The following is a 12,356-nucleotide window of genomic DNA, read 5'->3' as shown; positions in this document are numbered from 1 at the left end:
CCTCCCTTAGGTCCTCAGCAAGGCTGTATGTAGAATGTAAACTGAGTTCACACTATAGCTGACAATCCTATAGGACCTCTATGTTCAGTCTTCTGAAGGAGTGTGTCTCCCCAAACTTAACCCAAATACAGTCTCTAAATAGTAGGCTCATTGCTAGATGAAAATGAAAAGTCAGCACTGCTACATCAGAAACTCATCATGGTGCTTATTAATTACTCATGAAATTAAAGTGTTTTTATTTTTTAGAGAGATTTTTGCTGTATGATGTGTGCCTTCACCAGAGAGAAGGAAAGTGAGAAATCATCTGCCAATGGGGATGGCCATGCCGTAATCCCTTCTCCTGCTCCGTTCTTTTCTTGGGATTTTGGGCATGCACGCACACACACCCGGCATGTGTTTTAAGCCGCCAGGTCCAGGACTTGAACTGTAGTCAACTATGTGGAAGTCCAGTGATATAATCATTATGCCAGCTGTTGGTCTCGGAATTAAGGTTTTGTCTTTTTATAAAATAATTATTTTATTTACCTCTATATATTTTTATTTTTATTTGACCAGAGAGGGATGAAGGGGGAGTGAAAGCAAGCCGCCAGGTCCAGGACTTGAACCGTGATGAGCCATATGGGATTCCAGCACCCTTAGCCACCACGTCACCTGCAGGTCCCCCAGGTATTAAAGTGTTTTAATAAAGTGCTAGAAATTTCTGAGCCAGAGATGAGGCAATTCTTCTAAGATTACTTTGACTATTCAGGACTCTTATTCTTACCTTAAACTATTGATAGCTTGCTAGAAAATCCATTTACAATTTAATACTTGTAAAATTTTGCCAGCTGCTAAAATAATGGCAGCCACTGAAGTTATGTTGTTAATAGAAATGTAAACCAAGAGCCAGAAGTCTAGTTGGAAAAGCAGATATCAGACAAAACCAGTGTCAGTCCTACTTGGGCCTCCCCAGTTCTAGGGATTTTCCTTTGAGATTAAAATTAAAAGCTCTTAAGAGTACTGGCAGTGGGGCAAGAGGGTGATTTTATAGCAGACTGGAACTTTAAACTTTACCTAAAAATCATAGCCTCCTCCAAATAGCACCTGGATAAATTAGGGTGTTATTTCAAAAGGAATTCTGTCAAGGGTAAGCTCTGAGCATACAAGTTTAAAACAAAGAGCACAATCATCCCCCTACAGTTACTGGAGACTAATCACATCAGGGTGTGTCCCATTCCTCACCCTCAAAGAGAATAAATGACAAAAAGACATGTCCAAGCATGCCCTTGAAAAACTTGTAGTTGCATTTAGCCTTCAAAAACACATTAAACCCTTATCAGACCTTTTGGTATGGATGACAGACCCATGGAAGCAGTCTTCAATTGCTTTAATAGTATAGCTAGTAAACAATTAGCACAACCTATTAGAAAGGCAAAGGATTAATTTGTGGAAGACCCATCATACAAGGGAAGCAATTGTTCGAGTTGAATTATCTAACAAGAAGGACTACATACCATGTGGAGGGACTGGTTTCCAGATTTGTGTTTCTAAAGACTAGAGTGCTGAAAAAAACAAAAGGCCCAAACTCACACAAACCCCACATGCTCACAGACTGGCAGCTCTAATTCCCAGGCATGCTGACTCACCAGGGCTTGCTGCTCAGCTCCTGCCGCTGAGGGAGGTAGAGCACCCAGTGAAATAAGAGGATTTCCCAGCCTCCACCTGACCCATCTACCCCAGGCCTCTCACCCCGCCCCCACTGGACAGATGCTTCCTTATAGCAGCTTCCTCCAAATCCTGGTGCCAAGGCCTTCAGGTAGGGACAAAACAGATGGGGCTCCCGAAGAGGCCCTAATCCCACTTACCCAACCCACTTTCCATGTAAGAGCATCTTTCTTGATGACCTGACACAGCAGAATCAGCTGAAACCCGAAGGCTTTTAACATACCCAGCAGATTAGAAAGAGGAGGGGGTAAAATCGATTTTGACAGATGATCAATCAGCAAGTACCAGAGGTCGGATACTTTTTCTGTTCTCGTCCCTTTCTTTGAAATGCCCTCACCATTTCAGTGAGTGTTGGGGAAAGTGGTGATTTCAAGCCAGGAGAAAGTGTTTTCAGATCTGATGGTAAGTCTGCCCCAATGGCTCCCTTCTGTTTCTTCCCTTTTCCCTAAGCAAATACTTTCGCTCTCCCTGAGTCTTCCCCAGGCTCAATCACAGTGCCCAGGCCAGTGCCCCAGGGCTGGCAGCACTTCAAGTATTTTAAAGTTGAAGGTCTCCCTGGACTCACTAGCTAATAGCTAACAATAGCAGTCATCAATTATATTGAGAATTTGATACTGTGCCAGGCACTGTGCTAAGCACTTTAGAGACATTAACTCATACATCCTCACCACAACCCTAGCTACAGACTGGGAAGCTGAGGTTCAAGGTGAAGGAAGGTCATGTAACAAACAGAATCTGGTATGTCTGGCTCAAGAAGAAGCCATAATCTTCACCACTAGGTAGATTGCTGTGCCCACCTACAGTGAGCACCTAGGAAAGGCATACAAAGGGGTGGCCCTGAGTTCAGGAGCGACACCACAGTCACCCAGAGACCATCGGCCACTGGAAAGAGAAGAACACATAATCTGTGCTGAGTGCTCAAAAAAGGTGTCCTAACCACCGCCCTCTCCCAGACCAGCCAATACCATGAGCCAGGCAGGCAGGATGTCCCTGGAGAGTATAGAGTTTGGAGTCAGAATGCCTGGGTTTGAATCCCTTTTCCTTCATAGGCTGGATGTGTGACCTCAGGCCAACTCCCTTAAATTCTTTTCAGTTCCTACCCTTGTAGAGCTGTAGTGGATTAAATGTGACAGTTGCTGGCAGAACTAGTCCACCAGAGTTGGGGACTGGAATTAAACCAGATGCCTAAACCTGTGATGTTTCTGTCCATCATAGTCACGGCTTCGGCTCTGAAATCAAAGCCCTACTCTGCCACTGGCTAATTGTTTGACCCTGAAGGAAACCTACATTTCCTCCATGTGCAAACTGGTATCTGCTTTAAAGAGCTGTTTTAAGGATTCAGTCAAGAAATGCAGATGAAAGGTACCTGGCACACAGTGCTCCAACTCACAGAAAACACTCAATATTATAGCCATTTTTTTCATTAGCAGTTAAGGAGTACCTGGGAGCCCCACCTTGTCCCAGCTGAACAAAAGGCTCCAGACCTCAGATTCCCAGGCTCAGTCCCAGGACTCCTGCCCCCATCATTAGCTCAGGTCTTGTTCAAAAATTCTCTCTCGCATCACAGCACTGGGTCTATTCACCACCTAGAAACACTGGACAACCAGACTCTCCAGAAGACAGGAGTTCCTTCTGACAGATCCTGAATGAAATCAAGCTGAGGATTTGCTGTTCCCTGTGGATACTCTGGCTTATCCCTAACCTGGGGCAGCCTTTCAGCCAGTTACAGATTCTTCTCCCTTCCCACTCAGTCCTCTCTCTACAGGTTTGCAAAAAAACAAGATTTCTAGTTTTCCACACTTACAGTCTTCTAATGGAACTGCCTTTCCAGGCAGTTGTCCCCCCACCACTGCCACTTCTGAGTAGACAGCTTCAACACAATCTGGGCACCCCAGTCCCAAACTGCAGTAACAGAGCATTATTAATCAGAATCATTTTTTTAGTACATAATAATAGCTATATATAAATGTAGCTCTATGAAGTAATTACCCCTACTTCACAGGAAGATAAATAGAGACAGACCAAGATCGAGGGGCCTATCTAGGACAGGAGAAAACAAGAGCACAGTAATTTAAAAGTATGAGCTCAGACAAACCTTGCCCTGAATCATGGTAATGGCTCCTACTAACCCTGACTGTCAACATGCAGCTTCAAAATGGGGCAGCTGCACCTCAAAGGACTGACTGTTGGATAGAGTAAATGAGATAATCCACATAAAATGCTATGCTCAATATCTAGATCACGGAAAGCATTTAGTGAGTGTTAGCCTCTATAACAGTTATTACTACAAAGTTGGTGGCAGCATCAAGCCTGCCTTCTCCAAGAACAGTGCTCTTTCCAGTAGCCAGCCCAGATCTCGTGTGGCAGCTCAAGGACGCCCAGCTCTCCTGTCTCACAATAAGAGACTGCTCTTCTGCTTCAGCTAAGTGGCACAAATGGACTAAATGGAGCCAAGTACAAGGAGGGAAGGGAAGAAAGGAAAGACAGGGAAAAAAAAAGAATTAAAGTAATTTGAAGAAACAAAAAACAAAACCCCAATCAGGGAAACCTACAGGTAGTTGAGTTTTTGGGTGTTTACCTGAAAAATCAAAGATGATAACTCTGCTCAGCAATTCAGCTTATGTTGGACCAAAATCATCATCCAGCTTTTCTCCCTTAATCTCAGCTCCAACTGCTTCTACCTCTCTCCCTCCCTCTTGCCTCTGCACATCAGCCTCCAGAATCCCTCCTCTTCTGCGCCAGCCCTGGCTGCTGTTTTTGGAGATGGGCTTGGCTAGCTGCCTGGCCAAAAGGCCCAGAGCAGGCACTGCTGGACCTAAAGGCCAATCCCAGAGGCCATGGTCCTTGTGGGTGCTCCGGTTCAAAGAGGGATCAGGAAGCTGCTCTACTCTAGCAGGAAATTCTGCGAGGTGATGACAGCCAAATCCCTTGTCTTCTAGAGGCTTACTCTCAATTACAGAAACAGAACTGCTTCTTATGGAATGGAACTACCATGGAGGGCTAACCCACATAGAGACACAATGCAAATGAAAAAAGAGAGAGAGAGAGAGGTATGACTACTATTGTGGAAAGAAAGGTAGACAGGGTCTGAGCAAGAGAAACCAGTATTTGTGGAATATGAGGCTGGCTACATGCTTCATATGCATCATCACGTTCAAATCTTACAACAACCCTGAGAATAGGTTGTTACAGTTTTTATAGATTTCTTAATTGCTAAACAGTGGTACTAAAAAATAAAACCAGTCTGTCAAACTTCCTATGAGAAGGTTTCACAGAGAAGGGGGGTCTTATTCTGGTTATTAATTGACTGTATGTATGAATGGAAGGGCCAATGTGGTTGGTCTATGGTACTAACACATTAAGTAACAATATTTTTAAAACAATCACGTATATTTATTAAGGGATTGACATGAATTATCACATTTAATCTGCTGCAGCTCTACAAGGAAGATAATGTAATTTTTATTTACAGAGGGAGGAAGCAAACAGAGTTTAAAGGAGTTGGCCTGAGGTCACACAGCCAGTCTACAAAGGAAAAGGGATTCAAACCCAGGTAGTCTGACTCCAAACTCTCCACTTTCCATCATTGGTCTCACTCCTATTCTCTGCTATGATGTGTGCCAGGCTATACCCTTTTTCCTAAGCAGATGATGATGCCCCAAGAAAAAACTTATTGATAAGTATTCCAAAGGTACCAAGTCAATATCAATAGACTAAATCCTAGGAAACCTTTGGTTCTGATCTGGGATCTCCCTATGCAATGTCTGCCCTTCAGCAAGTCTCTTAACCTCTCTTAGTTTCTGTGACCCCAATAATAAAGTGAGAGGTCTGGATTAGTCTTTCCAAGGTCTAATATTCTGGAACTACCTTTACCTTTTGGCATTCAAAGAGGATGAAGTTCTAAATTTGTAACCCAAATAAGGATGCACACCTTACCTCCTTCATGAGACATTCTCGCATGTTTCCTTGCCCAAGCCTTTCAGAAAAGGGAAAAATTGGAAATCTAAAAGAGATAAAACAGGGCTATTCCAATCTGAACAAGAATGACAAATAATAATGGGGTTTTTTTTAGCTTTCTCTCTCCTTGGTCATTCTAGTTTGATCTTTGTGGGGTCAGCAATAGGCCATGACATAAGGAAAACAGACCAGAGCAAGCTGGCTCTTTGTTGCAGCTGGCCAGATCAAGAAGCCTACTCAGAGGAATGTCATGTTGGTCGCTGATGGGAAGCCCATCACCCAAGGAACAGCCTTATGAAATGAAGAGATAAAACATAGGAGGCAAATGCTGGCACAAAAAAAAAAAAAAAAAAAAAAAAAAAAGTGTCTGCCAGGTACTTGCAATCAACTCTGATACTTCCTTGACAGAAGAGACCAATCCATTCCACTACTCCATTTGTTCCCATCTAGAGTCTATTTGGTAGCAAGAAGCCACTGACAGATGCTGATATTTCTACATTTTAGCAATATAAGAAACCCATCTTTTCAACTTTCATTTAAGAATTTGTAGAACTGGCTGGGTACATGTTTTTATTTCTTGCTATAAACGCCAGACACCCAAAGGATAGAGAACATGAGTCCATGAATTCCACAGACAGTTTTTCTACAGCTGCCAAAGGCGGAAATGGCTTTACTGGCGGAAGCCATCCTCCAGGGAGTCTCAAGGCAAGACCACAAGAGCCTCTTGATCCTACCTGGCAGCCACAGACTCTGAATGACCTGAGAAAAAAGATGGAAAATGGGTGGTGTCCATTTGTAAACTACTTCCTAGAAAGTACATTTGCAAAAATAAGGGAAGATTGAGGGAATATTTTAAATGTGGAATGACTTCTGTCATTTAGAACTTGGGACTTGAGAGATCACCTTTAGAGATTAGGTCTTACACAGAGCTACTTGGGAGGGAAAGCTATTCCCTGTGCCAAAGCAAACACGACCCGTCTGCTTCTATTTTCATGCTTTTAAAAGACTTTTTGTCCTAAAACATACTGCAGCAGCAAGCTAAGATAGCAGTTCCAGTCAGAGTTGTGTAGAACACCACTTTCAACATCAGTCAGTCTCAAAAGTGCTAAAGAAAAGGGATGAAACAAGAAAAAGAGGAAGGGAGGAAAGAAAAAAAAAAAACACAAAAATAAACCAACTGGCAATATTTCTATAAAATAACCTTAGATCTCATGATTAAGACCAGTCAGCCTAGGATAAAGTTATTTCTTTACTTTTCAAAGTGTTTTCATTGTTCTTACCTTGCATAGTTCAAATATACTACACTAGGAACATATATACAATTAAGGCCTGAGGACTGAAGGCCGTGTGGGTTGGCTAGAACAAATACTATCTGCAATACGAAGCTTCCAAGTACCAAATAATGAAGCATTTTTGGTCTCTGGGCTTCAGAAGTGTTTAATCCCACATGACTCAAAATAACCCAAAAAGGGGTTATATCATTTCACAGACCCACAACCAATTTTTTGGGGGAGAGGTTTTTTTGCTATAGGGCACATGTGCTCACCAGAAAGACAGAAACAGAGAAACAGAGAGGCAGAAAGCGAGAAATCATCACCCAAGGGGGGACGGCCACGCCACAATCCCTTCTCCTCCATTCTCCTCTCGGGATCTTAGGCATGAACGCACATGCACCCAGCATGAGTTTAAGCCCCGGGTCCAGGACTCTAACCACGGTCGAATACATGGGAGTTCAGCGACATAACAATTACACTAACTGCTGGTCTCACAACCCAAATATTTTTTACTGTCACTACTGTCAACAGGTCTGGCTACCCATTTATGTGCAAAAAGGGTATCATTAATAAGAACCGCTAGATTTCTAGGTCAGCCATTTTTTTTGTTTCTACACCATAGTTTTCAGTGTTTTTTCCCTTTTAAAACCAGAGGGCCATATTGGATTTTGCTTCATAGTACCTTAAATGATATGCCTAACACACTCTTCATGTCTAGTTTTACACTCACAGCTTGTTTTCTTCCTTAGCATAGAGCCTCAAGAGATCCCATGGATTAGGCACTAATTCCCTGCTTTCAGTTAGCATATGGGTATCAGCCACCCTAAAGGTTTACCTGATTGCAGCTGAGGAGTCCTCCAACACCCAATTACTAAATCAACTATTCACATTTTAGTCACCTTCCGAGTAGAATACAACTGAATGAAAAATAATTAACTGGAGATAACATTGGATTTTTGCATGTAAGTAAAAGGCAAGAAAGGAAATTGTGAAATGAGACAAACGATAAGGAAGGAACTCAATAGATGATAAATGATTGCATCCAAATGTCTTAAAAGGGGCACCTGAACAACCACAAATGTATAGATGTGGTTTCTAAAGTCACATGGCCTGTAAGTAGGCCTCAGGGTCATCACATGGTAACTAATCAATCTCTTAATGTTCGCTAATTCTCTGAAAAAGAAAATTCTAAATCCATTAAGACCACATTTATCAGCTTTTTCCTAGAGGCCCATGATGGAGGCTGTCTGCTAATGCACAGTGGACAGGAAGAGGAAGAGGGACAGAAAAGACTTGTACAATAAAAGAAGCCCTGCTTTCAACCACATCAGTATACCTGCTCAGAAAAATGAGGCCGCTAAGACTTTCTTTCCTGCTGCCAAATTAAGTATTAAATAGTTATTCTGTGAAGTTTAGAAACTTTACAGAGAAACATAAAGGGAAAAATTTTCAACTAGTAATCTTGCTACCTACAATTAATATTTTGAAGTATATCCTTTCCGTCTTTTATGTAAGCACATACAGATGGTACACATAACTACATGCACATACATATTATATGCACATGAAAACTAAACTGGGGTCGCACTGTACATCTTTTTTTGCAACTTCTTCCACTGAACACTTTTTCATAAAAATACTATCCTGTCATTAAAGTTTTCAAAAAAGCAGCAATTCAACAGTAATATTGGTATCATCATTAACACTCCAACTATTTCACATAACCCATAGACTATTTATACCTTGCTAATCAATCTGTTGAAACTTTGATGGTGTATTACAGAAGACAGCAAAGAGGTTGAGACTGTTAAAACATTTTCAATAGCCAGTAAAGTTTTCTATTGGGGGGGACCATAATTTGTCAATTTAATTCTATTATTAGATATTTATTCTGCTTCCAACAGTCATTATTATAAACAATACTGGAATAATAAACAGAAAAATGCAACTATAATTTGGTACATTTGTAATTAAATCTGAGAATAAATTCCTAGAAGAGAAACCAATGAATATGCAAAAATATATATATGTATATATTTATACATACATATATATACATACATATATACATACATATATATATACACATACATATATACATACATATATATAAAAAATCAATCTGACTTCCCAAAAAAGTGGTGTCAAATTAATTCTGGCAGTGAATTCAGAGTGCCTATTTCCCTCAACATCGTTTGTAACATTTGCCAACTAATTCCACTTTTTTAATATTTATATAAAAAAAATTTTTTTATAACCAGCAGTTAGTGTAATGGCTATGTCACTGGACTCCCACGTAGTTGAGCACAGTTCGAGTCCTGGACCCGGTGGCTTAAACTCACGCCGGGTGCATGTGCGTGCATGCCCAAGATCCCGAGAGGAGAATGGAGGAGAAGGGATTGTAGTGTGACCATCCCCCCTGGGGGGTGATTTCTTGCTTTCTGTCTCTCTGTCTCTCTCTCTCTGTCTGGTGAGTGTGCGTGCCCTATAGCAAAAACCTCTCCAAAAAAGAAAAAAAAAAAAGACACTATGCTGTCATATGCCACATTAATGACATAGTGGTCAATGTCAGTAGTCCTATATAAGATTATAACAAATAAAAAATATTCCTGTCAGTAATGACATTGTAGTTGTCATGTCATAGCACAACACCACACATTTGTGGTGAGCTGATATAAATAAGCCTATTGCAGTCAGTCACTTAAAAGTATGGCACACACAATTATGTACAGTATTTAATACTTGATAATAAATGACTGTTACTGGGCTATGTATTACTATACTATACATTTTATCACTATATAGTGATAAAATGCGCCTACTTATAAAGAAAGAAAAAGTTGGGTCCACCAGTGGTATGGTGGTTAGGGCAGCTGGATCCCAAATGGCCAACTGTGTAGTTCAAGTACCAGACATGGCAGTTTAAAAAATACACTGGGCGCATGTAGGCATAAACCCAAAATCCAAAGCGCAGACTGTTGGAGAAGGGATTATGGCATGGCCAGCCCCTCTGGGGGGTGCTTTCCCACTTTCTCTCTCTCTAGCTTTCTCACCACGAAATGTATGTGCCCTACAGCAAAAATAAACAAAATAAAAAACAATGGTATAAGGAAGAACCTTTACAATGACCATTTCACAACTTTAAACCTCATTCAGGTAGGTGTGTCACAGAATATTATGCCTGTTTTACTTTATTCTGTATTCTTTTTTCTGTCCTCTTCATGTTCCGTGGTGAGCTGATATAAATAAGCCTATTGCAGTCAGTCACTTAAAAGTATGGCACACACAATTATGTACAGTATTTAATACTTGATAATAAATGACTGTTACTGGGCTATGTATTACTATACTATACATTTTATCACTATATAGTGATAAAATGCGCCTACTTATAAAGAAAGAAAAAGTTGGGTCCACCAGTGGTATGGTGGTTAGGGCAGCTGGATCCCAAATGGCCAACTGTGTAGTTCAAGTACCAGACATGGCAGTTTAAAAAATACACTGGGCGCATGTAGGCATAAACCCAAAATCCAAAGCGCAGACTGTTGGAGAAGGGATTATGGCATGGCCAGCCCCTCTGGGGGGTGCTTTCCCACTTTCTCTCTCTCTAGCTTTCTCACCACGAAATGTATGTGCCCTACAGCAAAAATAAACAAAATAAAAAACAATGGTATAAGGAAGAACCTTTACAATGACCATTTCACAACTTTAAACCTCATTCAGGTAGGTGTGTCACAGAATATTATGCCTGTTTTACTTTATTCTGTATTCTTTTTTCTGTCCTCTTCATGTTCCAAGAAGAAACCGCCTCCCAGCACTCAGACACCACGTGAAAGGCTGTAAAGCACAGCTCCTGGAGGCCTTCCTCTCTGCAATAACAACATGATCAATCTTCTAGCTGAAACAGGTATTTGATCTAAACCACATCCTATGAAACTGAAAGTCAGACATGACCAGAACTTGGCTCCCCTCTTGGTTTCAATTACTATCACTGAAACAATTTCTCTTTGATTTTAAGTGTAGAGCCAATTAAAAAATATTTGGGTTTCAAAGACAGTGACAGGAAATGCTCATTTTTGTGTGTCTTTATTGGAAGTGCATACCCTACAGGTTGACATTTGAAGCTTTGAGGTTCGGGTTTTACTTTTTTAACAGTTATTTTCACAAATGTTCATATGGCATGAGGTCCCAGGGCACATTAACATGTATAAAGATAAGCAGATAATTAAATCAAAAAGAGCCTTATATCTGATAGAAAGCATTACAGTATTATAGGCTTTGCAAAGGAAAACATCTGATGATTCCTGCTCACATGACCTGCCAAAACTGTCACCTCCTAAAGGCCATTGCAATGCTGTCTTATTAAAACTGTGCCCCAGCAGCTTGACTCTATTTTAAGAAAAATGAATATGAGAAAATTCTAAAAAGTAGCAGCACCACAAGCTCCTTTGGTTATCAATAAGTGTGAAATTCTGAAGATAGCTATGGACCCAAGATAAATGGTACACACACATACACACACACACACATTTTGCATCCCAAAATAGGGGGTGGTCCTTGAAATTACATGTAGATTTCCTAAATTGCTATCAGTGTTTTGCCTGTACCACAACCACCTTTCATTCCTTCACTCAAAAACCGGTTGCACAGATACACAGCTCCTTCAGCTGTTCCAGTACAATCACGTACTTCCAGTACAATCCTAGGAAGGATAGGACACATGTAGATGCAGAATGACTGGGTTCGCACAGCCTGGCGTGGCGAGCTTTCCAGCACACACTTAGCCATCCTGCCCCTCAGTTTCCTTGCCTGGAAATTGGGAAAATCAAAAGATCACTGTGAAGACTAAATGGCTCCTTCCTTATCAGATGAGCCTGAGTTTAAATGCTGGGATGCATTCCCTGCCCAACCCACCTAAGTGTCATTTTGCTCTAATCCATCACAACATTGGTTTTATTTCTTCATAGTACATAACCACTCTCCGAAATTTGTTGATTTATGTATTGTCTGTTCCCCCTCCTAACAGAGATTTTATCTTATTCACCAGTTTATCCAGTGCACCTAAGCTATATAGCACATAGCAAGAATTTAATTATCTGTTGAATAAATAATAATCACAGATACTTACTGAGCACTCACTCTGTGTAAGGCACTAGTCTATCACTTTAATTAAATTTATTAACTCATGATTGAATAAATGATGTATCTGACATGCTTCGCACTCCCTAGCACAGTTGGTACTCAATAAATGGTAGCTATTTATACCAGTTCTAGTTAGGTGAGGACGCTAGCAAACATTCAACAGTAAAGAGAGTTGAGTCCTAAGGATGCAGAACTCAATTTCATTTTTCAAGCTGGTTCTAAAAACCTAATTTCTTCTGGATCCCTCTAGCCCCCAGAACCCTAGTCACCACCAAAGAA

The 12,356-nt window shown here is 40.9% G+C and overlaps 1 protein-coding gene across 4 annotated transcripts in view; it reads right to left on the bottom strand.

The window, feature by feature from the left end:
- DCUN1D3 (defective in cullin neddylation 1 domain containing 3) overlaps positions 1 to 12,356 on the bottom strand; it is a 41,847-nt gene that overhangs the window by 7,546 nt on the left and 21,945 nt on the right. Inside the window, exon 1 of one of the 4 annotated variants that reach the window (XM_027773747.1) lies at positions 10,693 to 10,840. The exons of 2 other annotated variants lie outside the window; for them this stretch is intronic. The gene's annotated coding sequence lies outside the window, so the exon portion shown is untranslated. Of the gene's footprint in view, positions 1 to 5,640; positions 5,716 to 10,692; positions 10,841 to 12,356 lie in introns of those variants that run through there. One more of the 4 variants, XM_027773746.1, reaches the window with a different exon arrangement.

Source organism: Tupaia chinensis, unplaced genomic scaffold, assembly GCF_000334495.1.
Source record: "Tupaia chinensis unplaced genomic scaffold, TupChi_1.0 Scaffold000367_1, whole genome shotgun sequence".
NCBI lineage: Eukaryota > Metazoa > Chordata > Mammalia > Scandentia > Tupaiidae > Tupaia > Tupaia belangeri.
The sequence above is the reverse complement of the archived record's forward strand: the minus strand, read 5'-3'. Positions and strand labels throughout refer to the sequence as shown.